The 19,780-nt window shown below is 47.3% G+C and overlaps 29 non-coding genes and 8 pseudogenes across 29 annotated transcripts; all 37 read left to right on the top strand.

The window, feature by feature from the left end:
* Positions 1-54: 54 nt before the first annotated feature.
* LOC144900822 (5S ribosomal RNA) lies at positions 55-173 on the top strand. Its single transcript, XR_013629009.1, has one exon. It is a non-coding gene; the product is annotated as a 5S ribosomal RNA (ribosomal RNA).
* Positions 174-319: 146 nt separating this feature from the next.
* LOC144900431 (5S ribosomal RNA) lies at positions 320-437 on the top strand (annotated as a pseudogene).
* A 130-nt stretch (positions 438-567) lies between these two features.
* Positions 568-686, top strand: LOC144900354 (5S ribosomal RNA). Its single transcript, XR_013628688.1, has one exon. It is a non-coding gene; the product is annotated as a 5S ribosomal RNA (ribosomal RNA).
* A 130-nt stretch (positions 687-816) lies between these two features.
* On the top strand, positions 817-935 carry LOC144900877 (5S ribosomal RNA). The gene has a single exon (XR_013629064.1). It is a non-coding gene; the product is annotated as a 5S ribosomal RNA (ribosomal RNA).
* A 146-nt stretch (positions 936-1,081) lies between these two features.
* On the top strand, positions 1,082-1,200 carry LOC144900542 (5S ribosomal RNA). The gene has a single exon (XR_013628776.1). It is a non-coding gene; the product is annotated as a 5S ribosomal RNA (ribosomal RNA).
* A 130-nt stretch (positions 1,201-1,330) lies between these two features.
* On the top strand, positions 1,331-1,449 carry LOC144899895 (5S ribosomal RNA). The gene has a single exon (XR_013628230.1). It is a non-coding gene; the product is annotated as a 5S ribosomal RNA (ribosomal RNA).
* A 130-nt stretch (positions 1,450-1,579) lies between these two features.
* LOC144900332 (5S ribosomal RNA) lies at positions 1,580-1,698 on the top strand. The gene has a single exon (XR_013628667.1). It is a non-coding gene; the product is annotated as a 5S ribosomal RNA (ribosomal RNA).
* A 146-nt stretch (positions 1,699-1,844) lies between these two features.
* Positions 1,845-1,963, top strand: LOC144900842 (5S ribosomal RNA). The gene has a single exon (XR_013629029.1). It is a non-coding gene; the product is annotated as a 5S ribosomal RNA (ribosomal RNA).
* Positions 1,964-2,093: 130 nt separating this feature from the next.
* Positions 2,094-2,212, top strand: LOC144900164 (5S ribosomal RNA). Its single transcript, XR_013628499.1, has one exon. It is a non-coding gene; the product is annotated as a 5S ribosomal RNA (ribosomal RNA).
* Positions 2,213-2,342: 130 nt separating this feature from the next.
* Positions 2,343-2,461, top strand: LOC144900478 (5S ribosomal RNA; annotated as a pseudogene).
* A 130-nt stretch (positions 2,462-2,591) lies between these two features.
* Positions 2,592-2,710, top strand: LOC144900958 (5S ribosomal RNA). Its single transcript, XR_013629146.1, has one exon. It is a non-coding gene; the product is annotated as a 5S ribosomal RNA (ribosomal RNA).
* A 146-nt stretch (positions 2,711-2,856) lies between these two features.
* Positions 2,857-2,975, top strand: LOC144901021 (5S ribosomal RNA). Its single transcript, XR_013629211.1, has one exon. It is a non-coding gene; the product is annotated as a 5S ribosomal RNA (ribosomal RNA).
* A 130-nt stretch (positions 2,976-3,105) lies between these two features.
* On the top strand, positions 3,106-3,224 carry LOC144900813 (5S ribosomal RNA). Its single transcript, XR_013628999.1, has one exon. It is a non-coding gene; the product is annotated as a 5S ribosomal RNA (ribosomal RNA).
* Positions 3,225-3,370: 146 nt separating this feature from the next.
* LOC144900840 (5S ribosomal RNA) lies at positions 3,371-3,489 on the top strand. Its single transcript, XR_013629027.1, has one exon. It is a non-coding gene; the product is annotated as a 5S ribosomal RNA (ribosomal RNA).
* Positions 3,490-3,619: 130 nt separating this feature from the next.
* Positions 3,620-3,738, top strand: LOC144900426 (5S ribosomal RNA). The gene has a single exon (XR_013628758.1). It is a non-coding gene; the product is annotated as a 5S ribosomal RNA (ribosomal RNA).
* A 146-nt stretch (positions 3,739-3,884) lies between these two features.
* Positions 3,885-4,003, top strand: LOC144900029 (5S ribosomal RNA). The gene has a single exon (XR_013628364.1). It is a non-coding gene; the product is annotated as a 5S ribosomal RNA (ribosomal RNA).
* A 130-nt stretch (positions 4,004-4,133) lies between these two features.
* LOC144900103 (5S ribosomal RNA) lies at positions 4,134-4,252 on the top strand. Its single transcript, XR_013628438.1, has one exon. It is a non-coding gene; the product is annotated as a 5S ribosomal RNA (ribosomal RNA).
* Positions 4,253-4,382: 130 nt separating this feature from the next.
* Positions 4,383-4,501, top strand: LOC144900477 (5S ribosomal RNA; annotated as a pseudogene).
* Positions 4,502-4,631: 130 nt separating this feature from the next.
* Positions 4,632-4,750, top strand: LOC144899954 (5S ribosomal RNA). Its single transcript, XR_013628289.1, has one exon. It is a non-coding gene; the product is annotated as a 5S ribosomal RNA (ribosomal RNA).
* A 130-nt stretch (positions 4,751-4,880) lies between these two features.
* Positions 4,881-4,999, top strand: LOC144900977 (5S ribosomal RNA). The gene has a single exon (XR_013629165.1). It is a non-coding gene; the product is annotated as a 5S ribosomal RNA (ribosomal RNA).
* Positions 5,000-5,129: 130 nt separating this feature from the next.
* On the top strand, positions 5,130-5,248 carry LOC144900911 (5S ribosomal RNA). Its single transcript, XR_013629099.1, has one exon. It is a non-coding gene; the product is annotated as a 5S ribosomal RNA (ribosomal RNA).
* A 146-nt stretch (positions 5,249-5,394) lies between these two features.
* LOC144899961 (5S ribosomal RNA) lies at positions 5,395-5,513 on the top strand. The gene has a single exon (XR_013628296.1). It is a non-coding gene; the product is annotated as a 5S ribosomal RNA (ribosomal RNA).
* Positions 5,514-5,643: 130 nt separating this feature from the next.
* On the top strand, positions 5,644-5,762 carry LOC144900531 (5S ribosomal RNA). The gene has a single exon (XR_013628775.1). It is a non-coding gene; the product is annotated as a 5S ribosomal RNA (ribosomal RNA).
* Positions 5,763-5,892: 130 nt separating this feature from the next.
* LOC144900290 (5S ribosomal RNA) lies at positions 5,893-6,011 on the top strand. Its single transcript, XR_013628625.1, has one exon. It is a non-coding gene; the product is annotated as a 5S ribosomal RNA (ribosomal RNA).
* Positions 6,012-16,380: 10,369 nt separating this feature from the next.
* LOC144900120 (5S ribosomal RNA) lies at positions 16,381-16,499 on the top strand. The gene has a single exon (XR_013628454.1). It is a non-coding gene; the product is annotated as a 5S ribosomal RNA (ribosomal RNA).
* A 130-nt stretch (positions 16,500-16,629) lies between these two features.
* LOC144900577 (5S ribosomal RNA) lies at positions 16,630-16,738 on the top strand (annotated as a pseudogene).
* Positions 16,739-16,861: 123 nt separating this feature from the next.
* LOC144900318 (5S ribosomal RNA) lies at positions 16,862-16,981 on the top strand. Its single transcript, XR_013628653.1, has one exon. It is a non-coding gene; the product is annotated as a 5S ribosomal RNA (ribosomal RNA).
* A 368-nt stretch (positions 16,982-17,349) lies between these two features.
* Positions 17,350-17,468, top strand: LOC144900340 (5S ribosomal RNA). The gene has a single exon (XR_013628675.1). It is a non-coding gene; the product is annotated as a 5S ribosomal RNA (ribosomal RNA).
* A 130-nt stretch (positions 17,469-17,598) lies between these two features.
* Positions 17,599-17,717, top strand: LOC144900809 (5S ribosomal RNA). The gene has a single exon (XR_013628996.1). It is a non-coding gene; the product is annotated as a 5S ribosomal RNA (ribosomal RNA).
* A 130-nt stretch (positions 17,718-17,847) lies between these two features.
* Positions 17,848-17,956, top strand: LOC144900472 (5S ribosomal RNA; annotated as a pseudogene).
* A 130-nt stretch (positions 17,957-18,086) lies between these two features.
* On the top strand, positions 18,087-18,195 carry LOC144900588 (5S ribosomal RNA; annotated as a pseudogene).
* A 122-nt stretch (positions 18,196-18,317) lies between these two features.
* Positions 18,318-18,437, top strand: LOC144900418 (5S ribosomal RNA). Its single transcript, XR_013628750.1, has one exon. It is a non-coding gene; the product is annotated as a 5S ribosomal RNA (ribosomal RNA).
* A 130-nt stretch (positions 18,438-18,567) lies between these two features.
* Positions 18,568-18,686, top strand: LOC144900825 (5S ribosomal RNA). The gene has a single exon (XR_013629012.1). It is a non-coding gene; the product is annotated as a 5S ribosomal RNA (ribosomal RNA).
* A 130-nt stretch (positions 18,687-18,816) lies between these two features.
* Positions 18,817-18,925, top strand: LOC144900587 (5S ribosomal RNA; annotated as a pseudogene).
* Positions 18,926-19,049: 124 nt separating this feature from the next.
* LOC144900520 (5S ribosomal RNA) lies at positions 19,050-19,168 on the top strand. Its single transcript, XR_013628773.1, has one exon. It is a non-coding gene; the product is annotated as a 5S ribosomal RNA (ribosomal RNA).
* Positions 19,169-19,298: 130 nt separating this feature from the next.
* On the top strand, positions 19,299-19,407 carry LOC144900594 (5S ribosomal RNA; annotated as a pseudogene).
* Positions 19,408-19,530: 123 nt separating this feature from the next.
* On the top strand, positions 19,531-19,650 carry LOC144900317 (5S ribosomal RNA). Its single transcript, XR_013628652.1, has one exon. It is a non-coding gene; the product is annotated as a 5S ribosomal RNA (ribosomal RNA).
* Positions 19,651-19,780: the final 130 nt, after the last annotated feature.

The raw sequence follows: 19,780 nt of genomic DNA, 5'->3' as shown, positions 1-19,780 counted from the left end.
GAATCCTGTTGGCCAGTGTCGCCTTCAAAAAGGATTTTTCCAAAATGAGCAAGGGCTTACGGCCATACTACCCTGAGAACGCCCGATCTCGTCTGATCTCGGAAGTTAAGCAGGGGCGGGCCTGGTTAGTACTTGGATGGGAAACCGCCTGGGAATACCAGGTGCTGTAAGCTTTTTATGCTGTAAGCTTTTTATGCTTTCTGCTCTCGCCTGACGGAAGAGGGCGCTCTTTCCCACTTGTTGGGGAAAGCAATGATTTTTGTGGGAATCCTGTTGGCCAGTGTCGCCTTCAAAAAGGATTTTTCCAAAATGAGCAAGGGCTTACGGCCATACTACCCTGAGAACGCCCGATCTCGTCGTTCTCGGAAGCTAAGCAGGGGCGGGCCTGGTTAGTACTTGGATGGGAGACCGCCTGGGAATTCCAGGTGCTGTAAGATTTTTATGCTTTCTGCTCTCGCCTGACGGAAGAGGGCGCTCTTTCCCACTCTTTGGGGAAAGCAATGATTTTTGTGGGAATCCTGTTGGCCAGTGTCGCCTTCAAAAAGGATTTTTCCAAAATGAGCCAGGGCTTACGGCCATACTACCCTGAGAACGCCCGATCTCGTCCGATCTCGGAAGCTAAGCAGGGGCGGACCTGGTTAGTACTTGGATGGGAGACCGCCTCGGAATACCAGTTGCTGTAAGCTTTTTATGCTTTCTGCTCTCGCCTGACGGAAGAAGGCGCTCTTTCCCACTCTTTGGGGAAAGCAATGATTTTTGTGGGAATCCTGTTGGCCAGTGTCGCCTTCAAAAATGATTTTTCCAAAATGATCAAGGGCTTATGGCCATACTACCCTGAGAACGCCCGATCTCGTCCGATCTCGGAAGCTAAGCAGGGGCGGGCCTGGTTAGTACTTGGATGGGAGACCGCCTGGGAATACCAGGTGCTGTAAGCTTTTTATGCTGTAAGCTTTTTATGCTTTCTGCTCTCGCCTGACGGAAGAGGGCGCTCTTTCCCACTTGTTGGGGAAAGCAATGATTTTTGTGGGAATCCTGTTGGCCAGTGTCGCCTTCAAAAAGGATTTTTCCAAAATGAGAAAGGGCTTACGGCCATACTACCCTGAGAACGCCCGATCTCGTCCGATCTCGGAAGCTAAGCAGGGGCGGGCCTGGTTAGTACTTGGATGGGAGACCGCCTGGGAATACCAGGTGCTGTAAGCTTTTTATGCTTTCTGCTCTCGCCTGACGGAAGAGGGCGCTCTTTCCCACTTTTTGGGGGAAGCAATGATTTTTGTGGGAATCCTGTTGGCCAGTGCCGCCTTCAAAAAGGATTTTTCCAAAATGAGCACGGGCTTACGGCCATACTACCCTGAGAACGCCCGATCTCGTCCGATCTCGGAAGCTAAGCAGGGGCGGGCCTGGTTAGTACTTGGCTGGGAGACCGCCTGGGAATACCAGGTGCTGTAAGCGTTTTATGCTTTCTGCTCTCGCATGACGGAAGAGGGCGCTCTTTCCCACTTGTTGGGGGAAGCAATGATTTTTGTGGGAATCCTGTTGGCCAGTGTCGCCTTCAAAAAGGATTTTTCCAAAATGAGCAAGGGCTTACGGCCATACTACCCTGAGAACGACCGATCTCATTCGATCTCGGAAGCTAAGCAGGGGCGGGCCTGGTTAGTACTTGGATCGGAGACCGCCTGGGAATACCAGGTGCTGTAAGCCTTTTATGCTGTAAGCTTTTTATGGTTTCTGCTCTCCCCTGACGGAAGAGGGCGCTCTTTCCCACTTGTTGGGGAAAGCAATGATTTTTGTGGGAATCCTGTTGGCCAGTGTCGCCTTCAAAAAGGATTTTACCAAATTGAGCAAGGGCTTACGGCCATACTACCCTGAGAACGCCCGATCTCGTCCGATCTCGGAAGCTAAGCAGGGGCGGGCCTGGTTAGTACTTGGATGGGAGACCGCCTGGGAATACCAGGTGCTGTAAGCGTTTTATGCTTTCTGCTCTCGCCTGACGGAAGAGGGCGCTCTTTCCCACTTGTTGGGGGAAGCAATGATTTTTGTGGGAATCCTGTTGGCCAGTGTCGCCTTCAAAAAGAATTTTTCCAAAATGAGCAAGGGCTTACGGCCATACTACCCTGAGAACGCCCGATCTCGTTCGATCTCGGAAGCTAAGCAGGGGCGGGCCTGGTTAGTACTTGGATGGGAGACCGCCTGGGAATACCAGTTGCTGTAAGCTCTTTATGCTTTCTGCTCTCGCCTGACGGAAGAGGGCGCTCTTTCCCACTTGTTGGGGGAAGCAATGATTTTTGTGGGAGTCCTGTTGGCCAGTGTCGCCTTCAAAAAGGATTTTTCCAAAATGAGCAAGGGCTAACGGCCATACTACCCTGAGAACGCCCGATCTCGTCCGATCTCGGAAGCTAAGCAGCGGCGGGCCTGGTTAGTACTTGGATGGGAGACCGCCTGGGAATACCATTTGCTGTAAGCTTTTTATGCTTTCTGCTCTCCCCTGACGGAAGAGGGCGCTCTTTCCCACTTGTTGGGGAAAGCAATGATTTTTGTGGGAATCCTGTTGGCCAGTGTCGCCTTCAAAAAGGATTTTTCCAAAATGAGCAAGGGCTTACGGCCATACTACCCTGAGAACGCCTGATCTCGTCCGATCTCGGAAGCTAAGCAGGGGCGGGCCTGGTTAGTACTTGGATGGGAGACCGCCTGGGAATACCAGGTGCTGTAAGCTTTTTATGCTGTAAGCTTTTTATGCTTTCTGCTCTCGCCTGACGGAAGAGGGCGCTCTTTCCCACTTGTTGGGGAAAGCAATGATTTTTGTGGGAATCCTGTTGGCCAGTGTCGCCTTCAAAAAGGATTTTTCCAAAATGAGCAAGGGCTTACGGCCATACTACCCTGAGAACGCCCGATCTCGTTCGATCTCGGAAGCTAAGCAGGGGCGGGCCTGGTTAGTACTTGGGTGGGAGACCGCCTGGGAATACCAGGTGCTGTAAGCGTTTTATGCTTTCTGCTCTCGCCTGACGGAAGAGGGCGCTCTTTCCCACTCTTTGGGGAAAGCAATGATTTTTGTGGGAATCCTGTTGGCCAGTGTCGCCTTCAAAAAGGATTTTTCCAAAATGAGCAAGGGCTTACAGCCATACTACCCTGAGAACGCCCGATCTCGTCTGATCTCGGAAGCTAAGCAGGGGCGGGCCTGGTTAGTACTTGGATGGGAGACCGCCTGGGAATACCAGGTGCTGTAAGCTTTTTATGCTGTAAGCTTTTTATGCTTTCTGCTCTCCCCTGACGGAAGAGGGCGCTCTTTCCCACTTGTTGGGGAAAGCAATGATTTTTGTGGGAATCCTGTTGGCCAGTGCCGCCTTCAAAAAGGATTTTTCCAAAATGAGCACGGGCTTACGGCCATACTACCCTGAGAACGCCCGATCTCGTCCGATCTCGGAAGCTAAGCAGGGGCGGGCCTGGTTAGTACTTGGATGGGAGACCGCCTGGGAATACCAGGTGCTGTAAGCGTTTTATGCTTTCTGCTCTCGCATGACGGAAGAGGGCGCTCTTTCCCACTTGTTGGGGGAAGCAATGATTTTTGTGGGAATCCTGTTGGCCAGTGTCGCCTTCAAAAAGGATTTTTCCAAAATGAGCAAGGGCTTACGACCATACTACCCTGAGAACGACCGATCTCATTCGATCTCGGAAGCTAAGCAGGGGCGGGCCTGGTTAGTACTTGGATCGGAGACCGCCTGGGAATACCAGGTGCTGTAAGCCTTTTATGCTGTAAGCTTTTTATGGTTTCTGCTCTCCCCTGACGGAAGAGGGCGCTCTTTCCCACTTGTTGGGGAAAGCAATGATTTTTGTGGGAATCCTGTTGGCCAGTGTCGCCTTCAAAAAGGATTTTTCCAAATTGAGCAAGGGCTTACGGCCATACTACCCTGAGAACGCCCGATCTCGTCCGATCTTGGAAGCTAAGCAGGGGCGGGCCTGGTTAGTACTTGGATGGGAGACCGCCTGGGAATACCAGGTGCTGTAAGCGTTTTATGCTTTCTGCTCTCGCCTGACGGAAGAGGGCGCTCTTTCCCACTTGTTGGGGGAAGCAATGATTTTTGTGGGAATCCTGTTGGCCAGTGTCGCCTTCAAAAAGGATTTTTCCAAAATGAGCAAGGGCTTACGGCCATACTACCCTGAGAACGCCCGATCTCGTCCGATCTCGGAAGCTAAGCAGGGGCGGGCCTGGTTAGTACTTGGATGGGAGACCGCCTGGGAATACCAGTTGCTGTAAGCTCTTTATGCTTTCTGCTCTCGCCTGACGGAAGAGGGCGCTCTTTCCCACTTGTTGGGGGAAGCAATGATTTTTGTGGGAGTCCTGTTGGCCAGTGTCGCCTTCAAAAAGGATTTTTCCAAAATGAGCAAGGGCTAACGGCCATACTACCCTGAGAACGCCCGATCTCGTCCGATCTCGGAAGCTAAGCAGCGGCGGGCCTGGTTAGTACTTGGATGGGAGACCGCCTGGGAATACCATTTGCTGTAAGCTTTTTATGCTTTCTGCTCTCCCCTGACGGAAGAGGGCGCTCTTTCCCACTTGTTGGGGAAAGCAATGATTTTTGTGGGAATCCTGTTGGCCAGTGTCGCCTTCAAAAAGGATTTTTCCAAAATGAGCAAGGGCTTACGGCCATACTACCCTGAGAACGCCTGATCTCGTCCGATCTCGGAAGCTAAGCAGGGGCGGGCCTGGTTAGTACTTGGATGGGAGACCGCCTGGGAATACCAGGTGCTGTAAGCGTTTTATGCTTTCTGCTCTCGCCTGATGGAAGAGGGCGCTCTTTCCCACTTGTTGGGGGAAGCAATGATTTTTGTGGGAATCCTGTTGGCCAGTGTCGCCTTCAAAAAGGATTTTTCCAAAATGAGCAAGGGCTTACGGCCATACTACCCTGAGAACGCCCGATCTCGTCCGATCTTGGAAGCTAAGCAGGGGCGGGCCTGGTTAGTACTTGGATGGGAGACCTCCTGGGAATACCAGGTGCTGTAAGCTTTTTATGCTTTCTGCTCTCGCCTGACGGAAGAGGGCGCTCTTTCCCACTCTTTGGGGAAAGCAATGATTTTTGTGGGAATCCTGTTGGCCAGTGTCGCCTTCAAAAAGGATTTTTCCAAAATGAGCAAGGGCTTACGGCCATACTACCCTGAGAATGCCCGATCTCGTCCGATCTCGGAAGCTAAGCAGGGGCGGGCCTGGTTAGTACTTGGATGGGAGACCGCCTGGGAATACCAGGTGCTGTAAGCTCTTTATGCTGTAAGCTTTTTATGCTTTCTGCTCTCCCCTGACGGAAGAGGGCGCTCTTTCCCACTTGTTGGGGAAAGCAATGATTTTTGTGGGAATCCTGTTGGCCAGTGTCGCCTTCAAAAAGGATTTTTCCAAAATGAGCAAGGGCTTATGGCCATACTACCCTGAGAACGCCTGATCTCGTCCGATCTCGGAAGCTAAGCAGGGGCGGGCCTGGTTAGTACTTGGATGGGAGACCGCCTGGGAATACCAGGTGCTGTAAGCTTTATATGCTTTCTGCTCTCGCCTGACGGAAGATGGCGCTCTTTCCCAGTCTTTGGGGAAAGCAATGATTTTTGTGGGAATCCTGTTTGCCAGTGTCGCCTTCAAAAAGGATTTTTCCAAAAAGAGCAAGGGCTTACGGCCATACTACCCTGAGAACGCCCGATCTCGTCCGATCTCGGAAGCTAAGCAGGGGCGGGCCTGGTTAGTACTTGGATGGGAGACCGCCTGGGAATACCAGGTGCTGTAAGCTTTTTATGCTTTCTGCTCTCGCCTGACGGAAGAGGGCGCTCTTTCCCACTCTTTGGGGAAAGCAATGATTTTTGTGGGAATCCTGTTGGCCAGTGTCGCCTTCAAAAAGGATTTTTCCAAAATGAGCAAGGGCTTACGGCCATACTACCCTGAGAACGCCCGATCTCGTCCGATATCGGAAGCTAAGCAGGGGCGAGCCTGGTTAGTACTTGGATGGGAGACCGCCTGGGAATACCAGGTGCTGTAAGCTTTTTATGCTTTCTGCTCTCCCCTGACGGAAGAGGGCGCTCTTTCCCACTTGTTGGGGAAAGCAATGATTTTTGTGGGAATCCTGTTGGCCAGTGTCGCCTTCAAAAAGGATTTTTCCAAAAAGAGCAAGGGCTTACGGCAATACTACACTGAGAACCCCCGGTCTCGGAAGCTCAGCAGGGGTGGGACTGGTTAGTATTTGGATGGGAGACCGCCTGGGAATACCAGGTGCTGTAAGCTTTTTCTGCTCTCGCCTGACGGAAGAGGGCGCTCTTTCCCACTTGTTGGGGGAAGCAATGATTTTTGTGGGAATCCTGTTGGCCAGTGTCGCCTTCAAAAAGGATTTTTCCATAATGAGCAAGGGCTTACGGCCATACTACCCTGAGAACTGCCCGATCTCGTCCGATCTCGGAAGCTAAGCAGGGGCGGGCTGTTAGAATACAATGTAGATACAGGTATTAATTTGTTAGTTATCACCGTTATATCCATTTGCTTAGACAATAGAAAGTGTTTGAATGTGCTGAAGAAGGAATGTTCCCGTGACCCTGATCAGAGACCCCCCAGTGACCCCCAGGTCCTGGAGGTGCCTGGATGCACCAACAGCGACTCTGCAGATGCTCATGTTAATCCTGCAAGAATGTGTCAAGATAAGAACTCATAAAACATTAAAAGTAGTTGCTCTCACATACACACACACATAGACAAACAAATACAGCTCGTGCAACTGCCTTCTCCCCCCCTCCTTAGAGTTGCACGACCATGTAGTAGGGACCCCCGAAAGAGAATAAAAGGAGAGGAGTGTGAACTGCATATTCAGAGTGGAGCGGCATGTCACTGGGTATGTGGTTTCACTCTCCTCGCTGCGAGTATCTTTGAATATTGTTGTCTGTCTCTTCTGTATTTCTGTATTTAAGTGTTTTTACAAGTGTCACAGGAGTTTGAACCTGACATTTACTTGGTCCTTCGAGCCGGATCCCAAGATACCTGAGGAGTCCAGTTGTGGAGCGGACAAGACAGAAAGGCCGTGGCCACGGCAGACAAAACCCTTTGATGGGCTGTCTTCTCAGCTCAACAACTGGAAGCTGAAGGTTGACGGGATACCGACGGAAGAGAAGACAACAAACAGTAAGACACTTTTGATCAGAGTGTGAGTCCCTTTGTTTTAAAGCAGGGGTGGGCAAACTGAGACCTGGGGTCCGCATGCAGCCCGCTAAGTGTTTTTGACCCTTAGAGCTGAGTGCGGCCCGCAGGTCAATAAGGTTTGTCACCCAGTGCTAAAAGCCTTGTGTATACTAGTCGCTGGCAAGCAAAAGATACGGACTCGACAGTCTTCTGTAGGAAGACGACCTGGCAGTCTTTTGCGATGAGGCGGACTTGGCAGTCTTTGCAGTAAGACGGACTTGCAGTCTTTTTGCAATAAGACGGACCCGGCAGTGTTCTGACTGTAGAAAGGAGTTGTCTTGTGTAATAAGACGGACCCACAGTGTTCCTGCCATAGAAAGGAGTTGTCTTGTGTGATCAGACGGAGTTGGCAGTTTTTTGTATTAAGACGGAGTTGGCAGTCTTTCACAATAAGACAGAGTTGGCAGTTTTTGTACAAAGACGGAGTTGACGGTCATGTCGGTGAAAGGCCTTTTCGAGGTTTGAATGTGAAAACGTTTTCAAAGTACGAATGAGTGTGTGAATGGGAGATTTTGTCACTAGACAGGTCTTCATATTAAAGGGTGAGAAAAAGAGTAAGTCTTTGAGGAAGCAGAGGCAAGAATTCTCCGCCCTCACCGGGGTAGAAGCTTGAGAATTACCTCAAAGAAAAGTTCATTACTCTCTCACTGACAAACAACCCTGTTGTTAGTTTTCCCTAGGAAGCTCATCACAACAGGGACCAAAATATTCCCAAGATGGGAAATAAAAGTGGGAAACCACAAGTCAAAAGGGAGGAACTGAATTGCAAGGATTGGTGTTACGTGTTTCAACACCAACCAACCAAAATAAAACATCTAGAAATATGGATTAACAAGTATGGTTTTGACGGACAATTATCGATCCCTAAATTAATTAAATTGCAACAAGATATTGCGAAAAAGAACAAGAATCAAACCAATAAAATGCAAAAGGAAGGGTATGATGACCTATCATATTGGAAGGAGTTGGCAGAGAAAAGGCAAAAAGGTGAGGCGAAGATGGAAGAAAGGAAGGCGAGAGAAAAAGCAGAAAGTAAAGGTTGTAAAAAGGAAGAGTTATACAAGATAGCAAGGGAAGTTTTACTTCAGGAATATCAGAGAGATGAAGGAAAAGTAAAAGAGGAGAAAGACTCAGACACATTTTTTACACGAAAGGAAGGTAACGAAAGTAGGGTTATGCCAACTAAAGGAGTGAGCAATAGTAGTCAAAATGATGGTGTAGTAGGTGGACAATCACGATTGTATCCACAGTTCCCTGAACCCCCACATTATGACAACCACGATGTCAGACCATCAGCGCCATACCCACCACAAACAAGAGCTAAACCTTTTTCTGTTGAGTGGTCAAAACAGATGGGAGAAGTATTTTCTCCTAAATCACCACCTCGGGTTTCACCGGAAACCGATGCGTTTCCAAAGATAGAGGTAACAAACCCTAATGCAGACGCGATACATGTTAATTCAAATCCTGGCATAAAAGGGTGGGTTGATAAACATTTCATCGGAATGCCCACAACAACTATGGCAGACTATATCACATACGCGCAGCATGCAGAAAAGGTGTTAAGTAACAAAAATAAGATGCAAAAAATAGACACCTTTGTTATAGATGACGGAGAAATCCTCTTTCAAAGTCAAGGGAGAGTCAGAGGAAGAGGTAGAGGAACAGGTAGACAGAATGTGCGAAGCTATCCCAACACTACTGGATGTTGGAATTGCGGTGAAGAAGGCCACTTCTCCCGTGATTGTGTCAAAGGCCAGTTCAAAAGGAACCAAAAGCCATATTCAGCATGACTAGGCGTGTCTTAACAAATACAACCAGAAACAAATGATAAAACTAAACCTAACTAAATTTACTAGAGATATTTGCCTTTGAACATCCCCGACCGGAAGTCACATTGGAAGTGAATGGTAATCCAATCAGATTCCTTTGTGACTCAGGAGCATGTAGAACAACTTGCAGATATGAATTTCTACATTTCAGATCTGCAGGCAATACATGGCTCAGGACAGCAGGAGGAAAATTTGACAATAGTGGTCAACTCCCTACCAATAACGTTGTGGTCTCTAGGTCCATCAGATGTAGGACTAATTAAAAGTGCCCAACCTGTACAAATTAAAGCTAAAAATGATTGCAGGCCATGTGTTAGGCAATACCCAATAAAACCAGATGCATATGAAGGAATAAAACCAGTGATAGAAGAATTGTTAAAAGCTAAAGCCTTAGTAGAATGTAACAACTCAAAATGGAACATCCCTATTTTTCCAGTGGGAAAAAGTGCCACCCTCTGTGGGATGGAGAATGATACAGGACAAGTTGTAAATCAAGCTGTGGTGGCAAGAGCACCTTGTGTGCCTGACCCACACACATTGTTAAATTCTTCATCAACAGATGTCACATAGTTCACCATAGTAGACATCAGTAAGGCATTCTTCTCCATTCCAATAGAGAAAGAAGGTTTAGGTTTGCATTTACGTTTGCAGGAAAAATATACATACACACGCCTACCACCAGGATATTGTGAAAGCTCGACGATTTATTCACAAGCAATGATAGCCATTATGTCTATGTTTAACCCCCAAATGAAAGCCAGACATTACTATATGTAGATGACATCCTACTAGCGTCAACAGATAGGAAGTCATGTGAGGAAGACACAATAGCCTTGTTGCATCAATTAGCAAAAGAAGGCCATAAAAGTGTGTAAAACAAATGATGTCCTTCTTAGGACTCACTAATTAGATGTAGATGTTGGATTCCGAACTATGCACAAATAGTGTCACCATTAACAAACTTAATGTATACAAATGACGTCACTCTTACAGTGGAATGAGGAGGCAGAAAAAAGCATTCTGTGAAAAAGAGTACTGGTAGGAAGTATGATTCTAGCACTGCATGATTACAGCAAAACATTAAACAAACAGTATATTATAAAGGTGTGAAGTGAGACTGAGGTCATGTACTCAGTCTTACTACAAGAGTATGGTGCAAAGAAACGACCAATAGCGTACTACTCTTGTAAGCTGGATGCAGTAGCATGCGCCATCTTACATTGTGTGCGGGCTGTAATAGCAGCATCTATGGCCGTGGAAACAAGTGCATGCGGTTTCCACCCTGCTATTACAGACTAACATGATATTTTTGTCTCCTGCTAGACATCTGCCTTGTATGGCGACACTTTTGTCCCAACCACACTTAACACTTGAGCGATGCACTACGCTCAACCCAGCTACCCTTCTACCACTCCCTTAGGAAAGCGAAACACATGATTATGATGAGCTAACAACACAAACTGCAAAATGTAGACCAGACTTATTAGCTCAGGCACTAACAAAAAGAGGAGATTTTTGTAGATGTTTCCGCAAAGAAAAATGATTTGGGTAAAAACAATAACAGGCTATGCAGTCATAGCGCTTACAGAAGCATGCAAATTAATGAAAGGTCAAAAGGTGACAAATTATACCATAGCCAATAGGTATATTGAACAGTACATACCTTTGCACAATATTGGCAAAACAAATGTATGATAACATCAACGGGAAAACCAGTAACTCATGCAGGATTGTTAACAGCATTACTAGAAGCGGTGCAATTACCAAAACAAATTGCATTGCATGTAAATACAAGGGACATACAAATAATACTAATACCCTAAGGAAATGTGTTTGCTGATAAAATGGCAAAACAAGCGGCACTAAAAGGAACTGAACCATCTTGAAACTGAAAGATTACAAGTAGACTTTGAAATATTGGCTGATATGCAACAACAAAGTCCAAAACAGGAAATTGACCACTGGCTTAGGAATAAAGCAACCCTGGACAAAAATGTTTATATGTCGACAGATAAGAAACCAATCTTGCCAAAAAAGTGTAAAAGTGGGCTGATATTTTGAGCCACGGTGTTACACATGTCTCAACAGGGGGGATGTGTCACACTATTAACACCCACTTTAATTCGTAATAAAAAAAAAATCGTATTCAAAAAATTTTTGTAGAGCGTTTTGAACGTGTGCAAAACACAACGTCCAGGACAACTTGTGACCGAGGTGTGGCCAATTTCCAAAACCACGATATTAATTTCAAATACACATGGACTTTATTGAGCTAAATAAAAGTGAAGGAAGGTCAGCCCTGATTCTTGCATCCCAGAGCTGTTGTAGATTGGCTTCAGATAGGATGGAATAGGGATTATGTGTATGAGATGGACCAGGATCCTGTTCCTGGACCAGATACTTGCTCCTTCACCCCATTATCTTTATTACCTCCTGAGTTTAGTTTTCCAATGAGTGAATGGCCATAAATGCCTGAGACCATCCTGGCTTTTTGGTTCTCCCACAATGATCTCTGGAAAGATAACACGAGACGCAGCAGCACAGGATGCTGTGTCCTGACCTTATACTAACTTTACTAGAGGTTGACAGGTACTGATCACAGTTTAACATGGTATTCATCTAATCTGCATGGAATATATTTTCAATGAAACAGAATTAGACTACAGCAGTCACTTTGTAAATCAAATTGTAAAAGAAAGGGAAAAAAAAGGAAAGAAAACAGGAACAATGTTCCACATGGACTTAAAGAACCATAGCACGTGCCATCCCCAAAGTGGAGGACTGGTAGAACAGAAAATGCATGGAAGAAACAGTGTCCAAGGACACAATGTTTAGACCTTGTTAAATTACACATAAACATAACGGCACAAATGGTTTGAGTCCATATGAAACGTTGTTTGTTACACCTTATAGGTTGACACAGTTCAGAAATGTGTAGGAAACTGATGACGATTCCACTTTGATAGAAGACATGAGATTGACACCAGGAGACTGAGTGTTGAGTAAAAGTGGAACAAGAAAAGACTGGTACCCTCCCAAGTGGGAAGGGCCTTATCAAGTACTGTTAACGACACCAACAGCATTAAGAATTGCAGAAAGAAACACTTGGATACATCAAGCCCATTGTAAAGTAGTCATTGTTCGGGAGTCTGACGAGGAAGGTAAAGACCAGTCTGTGATGCAGGGGACTTCAGAGTCCTAGACTCTGAGGCATCGTGCTGAGCAGTGAAGATTATAGCACATACCCTTGGCCAGAAAACCGAACAATGCATCCTAGTTCTAAGATCACTATTGTAACAGGATTGGTATTCCTAACAAGTTGCAGTGTCTTCGTCTTTCCCATACAGTGCCTCATTGTCTTGGAGTGGACCATGATCTTGATCGCACACCTCCACCCTTGCTTTGCCAACAACAACATCCTGATATAACAGCATGATGAGTCCTCTCATCTCATCAGCCATGCCATTGTGTCCAGTTTTATCTTCACCATGACCTGAAGAAGATCCATCACATGAACTGTGCTCTGACAGCAAACGATCACCTCCAGACATGCATTGTGACTCACTTTCCAAGACTACTGAAAGTTCAGAAGACGGTTGCTGACATGGTATTTATGGTGACGACAATCACATCACCAGCCACTAAAGTGGAATGTGGCCGATTTAGAACTGGACAGGATCACACCTGTGATGCAAGGACAAGCCAAGCACCAGAATCTAGAAGTGGCAACAAATGGCCACCTGCAAGGAGGACATCCAGAGGAGAGACTGGAACAGCAATATGACCATGGCATGTGCAGCAAAGGAGACTTTGGACCAAAGACTTGATGGAGGACTTTCTTAACAAGCAAGGTGGAAGAAAGCAAGGAGGTGGGGTGTGATGGGATCATGCCTACTCTGACTCATCTGATGCCAAGGATGACAATGAAGTTGACAGTAACGCACGCACACACGCACACACACGAACACACACGCACACACACAAACAGTACAAGAGAGCAGACGTGTGGTGTTGATGTAGAGACAAATACCACTATGACATTGTATATAACATGAGCGGAACATGTGCAGTAGTGACATAACTGATTCCAGTATCCATTTACCCTATGAGTGTTGACATGTTACTAAATGCTATCGTTGAAGCAGATGAACATCACCTCCCAAACTACTTCCAAACGAAAAGGGAGGTTCCAGACACCGACTAGATGATGAAAGACAATCCCACTTACATCGATGCCATCAGCGTGCCACGAGGGGTACCACCAGAACACAAACTAGTAAATCAGATTGCAGCGGGTTTGGAGAAAAGTATTATCCCATGGATAAGTTAACAAAAATGTGGATAGGATGAACTACCTCCACTATGACATACAAAAGCTTGGGAACTACACCGAGGCCGGACTCACAGCAATTGGAGAACAACTCCATGCCATGTCACTCATGGCCTTCCAGAATCGCATCGCCTTGGATGGACTGCTGGCACATCAGCAAGGAGTGTGCGCCATGTTTGGCGACCAATGTTGCATGTCCATCCCCAACAATACAGATTCCACAGGAATGCTGATGCGTGCGATCTCTGATTTAGAGGCGCTAAACACCAAGATGAAGGAACACTCTGGTGTTGACACTGAGGTGTTTGGTGACTGGTGGAGAGCATTTTGGAGACAATGGTCCCCTTACGTGATGTCCGTGCTTATTGCACTCGCTGTTGCCCTTCTTTTGTGTGCCTTATGTGGATGTTGTATCCCTATCCTGAAGGTTAGAATCACCTGGACTGTGAATTTAGCCATGGCACTAATAACAACAAGGTACAGTGAAGAAAATAAGTATTTGAACACCCTGCTATTTTTCTATTTCTCCCACTTAGAAATCATGGAGGGGTCTGAAATTTTCATCGTAGGTGCATGTCCACTGTGAGAGAGATAAACTAAAAAGAAAAATCCAGAAATCACAATGCATGATTTTTTAACAATTTATTTGTGTGATACAGCTGCAAATAAGTATTTGAACACCTGTGTATCATCTAGAATTCTGACCCTGAAAGACCTGTTAGTCTGCCCATTAGAAGTCCACCTGCACTCCATGTATCATCCTGAATCAGATGCACCTGTTTGAGGTCGTTAGCTGCATAAAGACACCTGTCCACCCCATACAATCAGTAAGACTTTAACTTGTAACATGGCGAAGACCAAAGAGCTGTCCAAAGACACCAGAGACAAAATTGTACACCTCCACAAGGCTGGAAAGGGCTACGGAGCAATTACCAAGCAGCTTGGTGAAAAAAGGTCCACTGTTGGAGCTATCATTAGAAAATGGAAGAAGCTAAACATGACGGTCAATCTCAATCGGAGTGGAGCCCCATGCAAGATATCACCTCGTGGGGTCTCAATGATTCTAAGAAAGGTGAGGAATCAGCCCAGAACTACACGACAGGACTTGGTCAATGACCTGAAAAGAGCTGGGACCACCGTTTCCAAGGTTACTGTAGGTAATACACTAAGACGTCATGATGTGAAATCATGCATGGCACGAAAGGTTCCCCTGCTTAAACCAGCACATGTCAAGGCCCGTCTTAAGTTTGCATATGACCATTTGGATGATACAGAGGAGTCATGGGAGAAAGTTTTATGGTCAGATGAGACCAAAATAGAACTTTTTGGTCATAATTCCAATAAGCGTGTTTGGAGGAAGAAGAATGAAGAGTACAATCCGAAGAACACCATCCCTACTGTGAAGCATGGGGGTGGTAGCATCATGCTTTGGGGGTGTTTTTCTGCACATGGGACAGGACGAGTGCACTGCATTAAAGAGAGGATGACTGGGGCCGTGTATTGTGAGATTTTGGGGAACAACCTCCTTCCCTCTGTCAGAGCATTGAAGATGGGTCGTGGCTGGGTCTTCCAACACGACAACGACCCGAAGCACACAGCCAGGAAAACCAAGGAGTGGCTCCGTAAGAAGCATATCAAGGTTCTAGCATGGCCCAGCCAGTCTCCAGACCTGAACCCAATCGAAAATCTTTGGAGGGAGCTCAAACTCCGTGTTTCTCAGCGACAGCCCAGAAACCTGACTGATCTAGAGAAGATCTGTGTGGAGGAGTGGGCCAAGATCCCTCCTGCAGTGTGTGCAAACCTGGTGAAAAACTACAGGAAACGTTTGACCTCTGTAATAGCAAACAAAGGCTACTGTACCAAATATTAACATTCATTTTCTCAGGTGTTCAAATACTTATTAGCAGCTGTATCACACAAATAAATTGCTAAAAAATCATGCATTGTGATTTCTGGATTTTTCTTTTTAGTTTATCTCTCTCACAGTGGACATGCACCTACGATGAAAATTTCAGACCCCTCCATGATTTCTAAGTGGGAGAAATAGCAAAATAGCAGGGTGTTCAAATACTTATTTTCTTCACCGTAAATGAAATGTACCCCCTACTGGTGGCAGGTGGCAGCGATGACAGTGATGATGACTAGGACAGCCATTATAGATATGCTCCTGACGTGTTTCTGACTTGTACTTTGACTCAGATGACGAGAACACTTCCGTTTAAATGTAAGCATATTTTCTGACAATAGAGCGAGGAAACAACCGAGAAGAAACCCGAAGAGCAACTGCAAACAGATAAAAGCGTGATAAACAGGAGGGAAATGTTAGAATAAAATGTAGATACAGGTATTAATTTGTTAGTTATCACCCTTATATCCATTTGCTTAGACAATAGAAAGTGTTTGAATGTGCTGAAGAAGGAATGTTCCCGTGACCCTGATCAAAGACCCCCCAGTGACCCCCAGGTCCTGGAGGTGCCTGGATGCACCAACAGCGACTCTGCAAATGCTCATGTTAATCCTGCAAGAATGTGTCAAGATAAGAACTCATAAAACATTAAAAGTAGTTGCTCTCACATACACACACACATAGACAAACAAATACAGCTCGTGCAACTGCCTTCTCCCCCCCTCCTTAGAGTTGCACGACCATGTAGTAGGGACCCCCGAAAGAGAATAAAAGGAGAGGAGTGTGAACTGCATATTCAGAGTGGAGCGGAATGTCACTGGGTATGTGGTTTCAGTCTCCTCGCTGCGAGTATCTTTGAATATTGTTGTCTGTCTCTTCTGTATTTCTGTATTTAAGTGTTTTTACAAGTGTCACAGGAGTTTGAACCTGACACGGGCCTGGTTAGTACTTGGATGGGAGACCGCCTGGGAATACCAGGTGCTGTAAGCTTTTTATGCTTTTTGCTCTCGCCTGACGGAAGAGGGCGCTCTTTCCCACTTGTTGGGGAAAGCAATGATTTTTGTGGGAATCCTGTTGGCCAGTGTCGCCTTCAAAAACGATTTTCTCAAAATGAGCAAGGGCTTACGGCCATACTACCCTGAGAACGCCCGATCTCGTCCGATCTCGGAAGCTAAGCAGGGGCGGGCCTGGTTAGTACTTGGATTGGAGACCGCCTGGGAATACCAGGTGCTGTAAGCTTTTTATGCTTTCTGCTCTCGCCTGACGGAAGAGGGCGCTCTTTCCCACTCTTTGGGGAAAGCAATGATTTTTGTGGGAATCCTGTTGGCCAGTGTCGCCTTCAAAAATGATTTTTCCAAAATGAGCAAGGGCTTACGGCCATACTACCCTGAGAACCCCCGATCTCGGAAGCTCAGCAGGGGAGGGACTGGTTAGTATTTGGATGGGAGACCGCCTGGGAATACCAGGTGCTGTAAGCTTTTTCTGCTCTCGCCTGACGGAAGAGGGCGCTCTTTCCCACTCTTTGGGGGAAGCAATGATTTTTGTGGGAATCCTGTTGGCCAGTGTCGCCTTCAAAAAGGATTTTTCCATAATGAGCAAGGGCTTACGGCCATACTACCCTGAGAACTGCCCAATCTCGTCCGATCTCGGAAGGTAAGCAGGGGCGGGCCTGGTTAGTACTTGGATGGGAGACCGCCTGGGAATACCAGGTGCTGTAAGCTTTTTATGCTTTCTGCTCTCGCCTGATGGAAGAGGGCGCTCTTTCCCACTTGTTGGGGGAAGCAATGATTTTTGTGGGAATCCTGTTGGCCAGTGTCGCCTTCAAAAACGATTTTTCCAAAATGAGCAAGGGCTTACGGCCATACTACCCTGAGACCCCCCAATCTCGGAAGCTCTGCAGGGGCGGGACTGGTTAGTACTTGGATGGGAGACCGCCTGGGAATACCAGGTGCTTTAAGCTTTTTATGCTTTCTGCTCTCGCCTGACGGAAGAGGGCGCTCTTTCCCACTTGTTGGGGGAAGCAATGATTTTGTGGGAATCCTGTTGGCCAGTGTCGCCTTAAAAAAGGATTTTTCCAAACTGAGCAAGGGCTTACGGCCATGCTACCCTGAGAACGCCCTATCTCGTCCGATCTCGGAAGCTAAGCAGGGGCGGGCCTGGTTAGTACTTGGATGGGAGACCGCCCGGGAATACCAGGTGCTGTAAGCTTTTTATGCTTTCTGCTCTCGCCTGACGGAAGAGGGCGCTCTTTCCCATTTGTTGGGGGAAGCAATGATTTTTGTGGGAATCCTGTTGGCCAGTGTCGCCTTCAAAAAGGATTTTTCCAAAATGAGCAAAAGCTTACGGCCATACTACCCTGAGAACGCCCGATCTCATCTGATCTCGGAAGCTAAGCAGGGGCGGGCCTGGTTAGTACTTGGATGGGAGACCGCCTGGGAATACCAGGTGCTGTAAGCTTTTTATGCTTTCTGCTCTCGCCTGACGGATGAGGGCGCTCTTTCCCACTTGTTGGGGGAAGCAATGATTTTTGTAGGAAACCTGTTGGCCAGTGTCGCCTTCAAAAAGGATTTTTCCAAAATGAGCAAGGGCTTACGGCCATACTACCCTGAGAACGCCCGATCTCGGAAGCTAAGCAGGGGCGGGCCTGGTTAGTACTTAGATGGGAGACCGCCTGGGAATACCAGGTGCTGTAAGCTTTTTATGCTTTCTGCTCTCCCCTGACGGAAGAGGGCGCTCTTTCCCACTTGTTGGGGAAAGCAATGATTTTTGTGGGAATCCTGTTGGCCAGTGTCGCCTTCAAAAAGGATTTTTCCAAAATGAGCAAGGGCTTACGGCCATACTACCCTGAGAACCCCCGATCTCGGAAGCTCAGCAAGGGTGGGACTGGTTAGTATTTGGATGGGAGACCGCCTGGGAATACCAGGTGCTGTAAGCTTTTTCTGCTCTCGCCTGACGGAAGAGGGCGCTCTTTCCCACTCTTTGGCGGAAGCAATGATTTTTGTGGAATCCTGTTGGCCAGTGTCGCCTTCAAAAAGGATTTTTCCATAATGAGCAAGGGCTTACGGCCATACTACCCTGAGAACTGCCCAATCTCGTCCGATCTCGGAAGGTAAGCAGGGGAGGGCCTGGTTAGTACTTGGATGGGAGACCGCCTGGGAATACCAAGTGCTGTAAGCTTTTTATGCTTTCTGCTCTCGCCTGACGGAAGAGGGCGCTCTTTCCCACTTGTTGGGGGAAGCAATGATTTTTGTGGGAATCCTGTTGGCCAGTGTCGCCTTCAAAAAGGATTTTTCCAAAACGAGCAAGGGCTTACGGCCATACTACCCTGAGAACGCCCGATCTCGTCCGATCTCGGAAGCTAAGCAGGGGTGGGCCTGTTTAGTACTTGGATGGGAGACCGCCTGGGAATACCAGGTGCTGTAAGCTTTTTATGCTATCTGCTCTCGCCTGACGGAAGAGGGCGCTCTTTCCCACTTGTTGGGGAAAGCAATGATTTTTGTGGGAATCCTGTTGGCCAGTGTCGCCTTCAAAAACAATTTTTCCAAAATGAGCAAGAGCTTACGGCCATACTACCCTGAGAACCCCCGATCTCGGAAGCTCAGCAAGGGTGGGACTGGTTAGTATTTGGATGGGAGACCGCCTGGGAATACCAGGTGCTGTAAGCTTTTTCTGCTCTCGCCTGACGGAAGAGGGCGCTCTTTCCCACTCTTTGGGGGAAAGCAATGATTTTTGTGGGAATCCTGTTGGCCAGTGTCGCCTTCAAAAAGGATTTTTCCAAAATGAGAAAGGGCTTACGGCCATACTACCCTGAGAACGCCCGATCTCGTCCGATCTCGGAAGCTAAGCAGGGGCGGGCCTGGTTAGTACTTGGATGGGAGACCGCCTGGGAATACCAGGTGCTGTAAGCTTTTTATGCTTTCTGCTCTCGCCTGACGGAAGAGGGCGCTCTTTCCCACTCTTTGGGGAAAGCAATGATTTTTGTGGGGATCCTGTTGGCCAGTGTCGCCTTCAAAAAGGATTTTTCCAAAATGAGCAAGGGCTTACGGCCATACTACCCTGAGACCCCCCGATCTCGGAAGCTCAGCAAGGGTGGGACTGGTTAGTATTTGGATGGGAGACCGCCTGGGAATACCAGGTGCTGTAAGCTTTTTCTGCTCTCGCCTGACGGAAGAGGGCGCTCTTTCCCACTCTTTGGGGGAAGCAATGATTTTTGTGGGAATCCTGTTGGCCAGTGTCGCCTTCAAAAAGGATTTTTCCATAATGAGCAAGGGCTTACGGCCATACTACCCTGAGAACTGCCCAATCTCGTCCGATCTCGGAAGGTAAGCAGGGGCGGGCCTGGTTAGTACTTGGATGGGAGACCGCCTGGGAATACCAGGTGCTGTAAGCTTTTTATGCTTTTTGCTCTCGCCTGACGGAAGAGGGCGCTCTTTCCCACTTGTTGGGGAAAGCAATGATTTTTGTGGGAATCCTGTTGGCCAGTGTTGCCTTCAAAAAGGATTTTTCCAAAATGAGCAAGG

This window comes from Doryrhamphus excisus, linkage group LG9, assembly GCF_037039965.1.
Source record: "Doryrhamphus excisus strain RoL-2023G ecotype Guam linkage group LG9, RoL_Dexc_Guam_v1.1, whole genome shotgun sequence".
Taxonomy (NCBI): Eukaryota; Metazoa; Chordata; class Actinopteri; order Syngnathiformes; family Syngnathidae; genus Doryrhamphus; species Doryrhamphus excisus.
The sequence above is the reverse complement of the archived record's forward strand: the minus strand, read 5'-3'. Positions and strand labels throughout refer to the sequence as shown.